The following is a 9096-nucleotide window of genomic DNA, read 5'->3' on the forward strand; positions in this document are numbered from 1 at the left end:
TCAGTTTAGCATGATGAATTTACTGTAACCCTGTCAAAAATTACATAGCAATGCCAAAGTATCGCTTTGAATATAGGTTGAAAAACAGAAATAAGTGTGTTGAGGAAGGTTTTCAAATTCTCTCATGAATCCAGTCATTACTGCTGTTACAGCTGGGCACATAGGAATGCTGCTGCTCCATGGGGGATTCCTGGAAAGTGAACATTACTTACTTAATCAGGGTAGTGAAAGGCAAAGTCATGTTGACTATAGGTGCCCTGCGTATGTTATCAGCATATCAGCAAGGACACTGCTGCACAAAGGGCAGGCAATTTGCACAAAAGTGCAAAGGCTTTTTGAGGCCTTCTGTTAAAATTAAATTGAGAAGGGCACACTTGTTTGCAATATCCTCTGTGGTGATTGTATTTCAGATGCTTGATTCTTTACTAATTACATATGAAACACTCTTTCCAGCGCTGCTTGGGTTAATATGCTTGTTGAAATCTTGTGTCTGAATGATTTGGGCCAAATTTGAGCTCCGATAAACAATAGAAGAGGCAATAAGGAAAAGTACATGCTCTCTGGAGGCTTAGTAGTAATTCTCTAGGACCCTGACATTTCAAGAAATAGGAAATCAGGAAAGGTGAGTATCAGGAAAGGTAAGTACTCCTGCATTTTTGATAAAAGATTTTTCAGTGTCTCATGTGGTTTAAATAATTGTAGGATATCTCACTTTTTTCTCAGGTTAGATCTTTTTGTATTTTCAATAGAGGCCAAAGATTATTCTAGCATAAATCAAATAGATGCTAAGATATGATCCTGGGATGTTCTCAAACACTATGTTTGTATGTTTTATAAAAATATTGTTTACGAAAGAGAATTATAAATCTGCATAGGTCTTCTGTCTGCCTACTGGTATGAATATTACTATAACCTTCAGCTAAATCCTGGAATCCAGGGTATCATGTCAATACATAGTCTTCTTTAATGGGCTTTTAAACCCTAGACAGCAGAACTGATAGTTCATATGTAGATAAGATTATGGTAAATGATTATTTACTGAGATTAATATACTAAACAACAGACATACATTGTTTGCTCTGTTATCTTTTTCTATTGTTACATGGTTTCAAACACTATGTACAAAGGTCTGACGGAAGTGTAGCAAGGGGTCCATCTGTTTTTGCTGATATGGAAAAGAACTTCACCATTAAAACCCATATTAAAAGAGGGAACCTGCGTTTTCCTCTTACCTTTTTCTTCTCAGAATTGTGTTTCAGAACACTGGGACAGATGGAGTCAAGCAGTTTGAGAGCAAAAATAACCAAAACCAAAGTGAAACCAAAACGAAAACCTCCTGAGAGGTGGTGGCATGGAAAACTGGAAGCTATGTTCAAAAACAGCCAAAGGGAGAATTTCTTTTTTCTTTCAGTGAGCTTTGGTGAGGTATGAGGGAAAGCACCTGTCTGTGAACTTTCCTTTCAATAGCTACAATCGCGGAATTTATGTCTATAAAATGTATTGCTATGTGAGTATAAATGTTAATATTTGTTCACGCATATGAGTTCCTCTCTAACTAAATATTCTTGCTTGGATTGCTTATGGCTCACATCCTACCCTGCCTTGCTCCTGTAAATTACCAGCCCTGCCCTGCTGACGGACTGACAAGATACCCTCTTCTGCTACAGCTGAATTAAGGCTGATGCACATTACCCACAGTGCTGCCTGACAAATTGAATCATCTGCTCTAAGTGATTTTGCCTGTTTCAGAGTACTGGGAAACTCAAAGGGCATCAAGTCAAATTACACATTGATTGCTGTTTGCCCTGTAGCTTTTGCACACAGAAGGAATCACATACAACACTTAGAAGATTAGTGGAGACTGCATCAAGGGAATATCACATGTAAGTATGTGCAAGTTGGACTTCTCTGGTTGGTAGTAGCATTGCAAGTCTAGCCATTCAGAAAAGAGCAAAATTTATGTTAATGTGTGCCTCCCAGTTGACACAGATATAGACTATATAACTCTTCCTGTAGAACTTCCAATTCTCAACTTAGCCACACCATAATTCATGTTTGGTTTGGGATTATTTTTCCTTCATCAAATAAACAAAATGTCAGAATATCACAATTAGAATTATGTCAACATCATTTTATATAGAAAAAAACCCCATATCTATTAATGTTTATGAACTACTCTATATAAGAATATCTTTAACAGCAGAGATGACTGATCTGTGATGGTATGATCTACAGCTATCCAGATTCGGGGTGACAAACAGGTAGCTGGATGCTTGAGAACAAAACTTTTGTTTTCAGTCTTTGGAACCCAGAGATTCATACTTCCTTAAAAAGCTATAGCAAAAAAAAAAAAAAAAAAAAAAAAAAAAAAAAAAAAAAAAAAAAAAATTAAATTAAAGAAAAAAAAGATTCGCCTATGAAAAGAGATTGTCTCCATGTGGAGGTTGGCCTTTTCTGGCAGGCAACAATAAGAAAAGAGGACTTTGTCTTAAGCTGTGCCATTGGAAAGAAATCCTTCACAGAAATGGTGATTCAGCATTGGAATGGGCTGCCCACCATCCCTAGAGGTGTTTAGGGAAAGATTGGATATGACACTCAGTGCCATGGTCTAGTTGAGGTGGTATTCAGTCATAGGTTGGACCTGATTATCTCAGTCTTTTTCAATCTAAAAAACGTCTGTGGTTCTGTGAACGTCTTGTTGCAATAGCTGACATTTGAAAGACAATGCAAGATACTATACAAGTTGCAGTGATATACCAGGCATCAGCACAAAGATTTATCTTTATTTCGTTAGCAATGCTTGTACTAGCTGGGACTTCTTCTTTCTCCTTCTTATGCTGACAAGGAAATTTGCACAAACTCATAGAATCATCAAGGCTGGAAGAGACCTCTAGGATCATCCAATCTAACCATCCACCCCTAAACCACTGACCAGCATCACTCAGTGCCAGATCCAGATGCCTCTTGAATATGATAAATGCACAGCATGCTTCTCAGAGAAGCGTTGTAAATATTACAGAATAATAAGCCTCTGTGTATCTTAGTTTATTGATCTATAATTCATATAGAGTAGGATAAAGTTCAGCATGGATCTCTGTGTTCAGATTTTTTGAAAGGTCTTCCAAGTCATTTAGTCCAGCAAATGATCAAGATGATTTCTAATTTCTGTCTGTTGCTGTGAAAATTTCTTATTTGTTCCAGTTTTCTTACAGTTAACAATTAAAAGCAATAAAACTATTTCTCTAAAATTTTGTTTCCATTTCTAAGAAAACAGCCAACTTGCTTTATATTCTTGGTGTTCTCACTTACAGTCATAGACATAGATATGATATGTAAATATATCGCAAAAATATGTTCTCTAGCTATTTCTATGAATTGATGTTGCCAGTCAAGGAGAGGTGACAGCAAATGAAATGGGATTAATATTGTTGTGTGTGTACAAACTTCAGGGTTATTTTCTTGTCACATTCTGTGTTTTGAACAGATCCTTTAGTTCTTTCACCCAATGTGTACTATTCTGTCATGATCAACGTATTAGAAAGAATATGCTGCTCAGAACTCTTCCTAACACAACTTCTGTTTGTTTGCCTGAGCTGAAAGCGTTTTTGTTTGGTTTGCTCTTTCAGTGAATTCCTTCCAAAGAAGCAAAGAAAACTTTCATTTTTAGTAGCTTTCTTCACCAGATATGAAAGTGGTTTGGATTCATGGAAAGACAGTCTTTGGACTTGACCTAAAAATCTACTCTATCTGTTATTTAAGGTCAAATGTCTCAGTAAAACCTTCCAAAAAAGTGACTCATTAACTTGTGCTTTTATCAGGTCCCTCCTGCAATTTTTTTTCCTCCAGCTTTCTTGATTTCAGAAATGATAATGATGGCATTTGAGATTTCTGGGAATTTCTGCATTGTGATGAAAGTTGTGAACAGAGAGGTTTTTTTCTAATTCTGCTTCTGGGCTATCTCTGATCTTTGTAATGTACAGTGTAGTGCTGTCTTCCCTAGGCAGTTCTCTTATAATTTTCTTAACTTGCTCTTCTGTTCCATCTATGGGGGTAGCTTGTGGAGCTATGTAAAGCAATTGTTCACAACAGTAGCTAAACTGCGGAAGAACATTCCTAAGGATTCAACAGAAAAGAAGAATTATTAACATTTGTCTTTCTTTTAAGCTCAAAATGAGGAAAAGTAGAGGTCCCACAAGCCTCCAAAAAGCCCTCCACCTTTACCTGTCAAGGCAACAAAACTTGTACCTCTTCTAAATGCAGCATTCCCCTAGTTCTGTAGAAACTACTTTGTTGTATTAAGGTCAGAATAAGTAAAAAGAAAGACTTTATTCAAAGCCACAGGTTTGTTCATAAGCATGTATTGTAAGAACTGGAACAACTTTTCTTTCCTCCCCTACCTGCACATACTGGCAAATCACCACTCTTAGTAGAAAGCAATAGATAGCAGAAGTAAATTGCTGTTCTCTCTGTGAAAAAAAAAAAAAAAAAAAAATTTTTGAATTAATATCCAGTTATGAGGAGTTTAATCTGTTTTTCAGTCATTGGTACTATAAATAGTTGATTTTGGTCCTCTTGATTTAAATTTTTAGAGTTTATTCCCTGCCTCAAATCACAGTTGTGGGCACTGGAGCTCCTGTGGGCCGGACAGCCTGCCTCCTCATGGGGCTTCCAGAATGCATCGTAGCAGCTGGCACTGAGAGATTATCTACTGCTTCTTATCTTCCTCCGAGTTTGGCTTCCCTGGTATGCAAGCTTGCTATTTTTCTTCTTTAATGTTGCTTTGATTGCTTGTTGTCATTACTTTGGGCTTGAGCCAGTGTTTACTAGTGAAGAAAGAAAGATATATTCAAAGAGTTTATCACAATATTTCATCTTGAAAAGTAATTGATGCTCATCCTGAAGTATTTGAATCCTGTGCTTGAGGCCACAAAAGCTTTGTTTTCTGGTTGGTAGCAGCTGTTTCTTAATTATTAAGAAACTATTAGAACCTTAATCTGAACCTGCAACATTTTTTGCTGGGTCTTTTCCTATAGTGTTGTTTTTATATATTAGACTGTCTCAATTTGCTAAAACCAAACTGACTGCTACATCAGGAAGCATTTTTATCCTGTTTCCCTTATGTTTTGTTTTGCCTCACGATGAAGATTTATGTTATGGAATAACCATAAGAGGCAGCCAAACTAAAAATCCATCAAAAACTGTCAAATTGTCCCAATTCTCCTTTTATTTTACTGGCGATTTTAACAGAAATATTTGTGCTATTTTGAAACCAGACAGTTATAACACTTGTACTTGGGGCAGCCAAGTACACATTTTCCCATAATTTGAAAATCATGTTTTCCCACAGATGGTACAACAGTGATTTGGGGTTTGCTTTTTCCAGTGTAACTTTGCTGTGTTTTTATCTTAATTGTCTTCATTTATTTATTGTTCTTTCACCTTTATTGCACTGTGTTTAGGCCTGTCTTTTTCATGGCTGTTCATGACAGTCTCTTGTCCTTGTAGAGAGCTTCTGTCCCAGAAGTTCAGAAATTCATCACAGCATGGCCAGTCAGCCAGTCTTTCAGAGTGAAATTAACTGGAACTTAGGTACTTTTCCAGTTGAAGGACAAACCTCTTCTTCCAGCAACCCATATTTCAACAACGAGTAAAGTGAAGTATTGTAGACAACAGTAAATAAAAACACATGGTTTCCTGCAGCTGGAGTCTTAGTCTTGCATTAGGCTTTCCACAGTCAGAGCTAAAAGTGGCAGCCTTTAAATACTGGTGGTACTGCAGCCCATGGTTTTGCAAATTCAAAACTCTCCTTTTGGCTAAATTTGAGTTTATGGCTGTCATCACAAAAGTACCAAAAGAGAATACTGTTTTGCTGCATTTCCTTTTGGAATTACTGCTGGGAAATCAGTGAAGGCCAGTCTGGTTATTTTATAGGAGATATAGTTTCTGTACTGAAGGTTGAAAATCGCTCAACTTTATTTAACAGCACTGCTCTCCTTTTAACTAGACCCTCCATTCCCCTGTCCTGGGATACCTTCCTTCTGAAATTGGCAGAGTTGTCTAATAGTGGAGTTATACAGCTTGTAAAAAATAGGCTAATCTTGTTGTTTTAATCTTGTTGTATGTGTTAGTGTTCACTTTCTGTGTTGCTCTTGCAGAAATTGCCGTAGTCTTAAAACCTCATCTGAAAATGTTATGAGCCTGTCACTTTTTTTCCTCTTGATTCACATTTCAAAGAGATTTGCTTCTTTTTATCATCCTGTCTGCGTTCCCACTACAGTTTTACATTATGATATTGAAGCAGTCTTTGATCGTTTTGTAGTTTGCGTAAGTCCTTGTGTAATATGTTCACTTGCTTGTCTGTTAGCATGTTCACTTGGTTGTCTAGAAGGCTGCATATCAGTGACACAACCTGCACAAACCTAGTCTCATCTGCCTCGGTTTTCTGAATGGCTGCTCTATTTTGCATGATGTCCTATATAATTGTCTGAATGTTTGGCTGAACCCCTTTTGATAATTAATATATTATTTACCAGGGTTTTTTATTAATAAATTTCCTCCACCCTTCTCTACTTTTTCTCAATAAGAAGAATTGGATATTCACAGAGTACTTGTCACTACATTTTCCCATTTTTTTTCCCACCCCTTACACTGACATGATTTTTCTACAATGATAGAAAAATTAGTGTTTGTTATGCTGCTGATAGTTAGCATATGATAATGAAAATTACTTTACTGTTTTCAATAATATTCACCCTCTTTAAGCACTCTTGTTGAGTTTTGGCATCCCTGTACAAGGGCTGTTATCTTAGAGAACATATGAAACAGAAAGCATGCTTGTTACATTGGTAGAGGTCAATTACACTTAGGTTATAAGTTTGACTGAAATGAAGAAGGCTAATGAGTGAGGAACAAGTATGTGTGTGAGTGACAGAATCCTTTTTACTGTGTTTATGGGCAAGTACCACACACTGTCTCCCCATTACACTCACTAGACTGATTTTTTGGAGGTTATTGACTTCTAATGTTTATTTCTGATTGTGGGATGTAAAATCCAGCTATGTAAAATCTTGTTATGAGACTGATGCCATAATAAAGGCTCAAGAAATGCCTAGCGGTAGTCCTGTCCCACCCAAAGACCCAACACATCTGATAACACTTAGTGATGATTTTGTGACTATTTTTAGAGGAATGTATGGGAAGTGAATTTATGTGCATTTGCATATGTAATCAGAAGGAATTTAAGAGCGATATAAATAAGCATGGCAAACTTCCAGGCAAATTTTATTTTACCTATTATATTTTTATTTTCCTTTTGTTTTTTGCTTTTGTTTGGTTTGGTTTTGGTTTTGTTTTATGGTATTGCATAAAATCTTACAGAAAAAAGAGCGGGATTTCTGCTTGCTATGTAGTACTTGGGACTAGTGATGGGAAACAGGCAGCAGCCAGAAAAGTTCCTGTAGGGAGAGGAAGGTGTAGGAATGGGACCTAAACTTTCATTGTGGCTGCATTCTGCATAGCCTGAAAGCCTCAGGGAAACTTCCAAGTGTTATGGTAGGTAGGCTAAGAAGTACTGATCCAGTCTGAAGATAACCAAAGCACAGCTGAGGGTGGGGAGTCTTGAAACTGATTAAAAGTAATCACAGCCCTGTGGCCTGAGGCATGCAGAAAACAGAACCATTAATGCTATCTGGGAATCCATATAATGTCCTACATAGCAATTGCCAGTAAAGGGGAAAAAAATTCTCCAACACTACTTCTTGAAGCCAGGGAAATTTCTTCTTTCTGCTGGTATGCCGAGTGGGAGAATTATCCTGAAGTGGCTCGAATTTCAGCCCTGGTGCTTGTGGGGAGGTGTTGCAGAGTGAGCATTCTAAATCCAAGGGGTGCCTTGACTTTTTGAATTTCTTAATTAACAATCCAACTTATACTCATCTTCATTTATAAACCAATAGAAGCTATGCTGCCAGATACCTACATCTTATTTTGTGCTTGATATATTGTAATATATGGAATAACACTGGGAGGAAATTGCTGAAAAATAATTGCAACAAGATATTTCAGTAATGACTTAGACAGAACCCGCTGTGAATACCCATATGCTGTTGACTTCAGTAAGAATATCTGCTGTAATAAACACAATAGAGCTCTATTTTCAGTTTAATAGAAAGATTTGTGTAAAAAAAAAAGAAAAAGAGATGAATTGCATTACTCAGTTGTCTCTCTTGAATTATCTTACCCATATGTGGTTGCTCTTAGAATTAACCAATTTATTATTTTCTAAAGAGCAACTGGGGAACTGTTTAATATATAAAACTGAAAGCAATGTAATTAAAAACAGAGGGGCAGAAATAATATTGTGTCGTCACAGTTTAGAAACCAAGTCTCCATTAGTTTGTTTCAGCATTTATCTCAATAGGATGCTTTCGGCACAGCACGTTTATTCCACCTGTTTGTAAAACTATAAACCTCTTCATTCATATTTCTTCTGTGATTTTTTTTTTCATTTTAATGTGGACCTTTCATTTTAATATTTAAAGCAAGTTTCAGCTTGTTTTAAATAAGTTCCTTATTTTCATGTACACATAAAAATAGACCAAATCACAGAGGCAGCTGAGAGCCCTTGGAAGAGAATTTAAGAAATATAATAAAAAAAATATATTTCAGGATTTTTTTTAAGGTCACATGTTTGCTATGCATTTTGAATTCTGAAGTTTTGATAGTCCTTGTGAAAGATGTTTCAGTATTGGAATATGTAGGTACGTATTCTCTGAATGTGTCCATGACTTTTGTTCTTGGTACACAAAGTAATTATGTATGTGCTGGGTAATGATGCAACCATTGCCACTGGGTCTAATTGACCTACATAGATGCTGTATATAATATCTGCCCATGTGTTTCTAAGGGTTAGGATTATAGATAATTATATTTTTTACCCTAGGTGACCATTGTTTTAAAAAATAATGGTTATAGTTTTAGAAATCAGGGTATAGTCACACTTAGCAGAAATAATTCTTCACAAGTGCCACAAATTGTTACTCTTTTGCATTATTTAGGGTAGCTCAGATAGGGTCCTTTGAACTATAGGATTTTTTTCTC

The sequence above is a fragment of the Zosterops lateralis genome (assembly GCF_965231275.1).
Source record: "Zosterops lateralis genome assembly, chromosome: 4".
NCBI lineage: Eukaryota > Metazoa > Chordata > Aves > Passeriformes > Zosteropidae > Zosterops > Zosterops lateralis.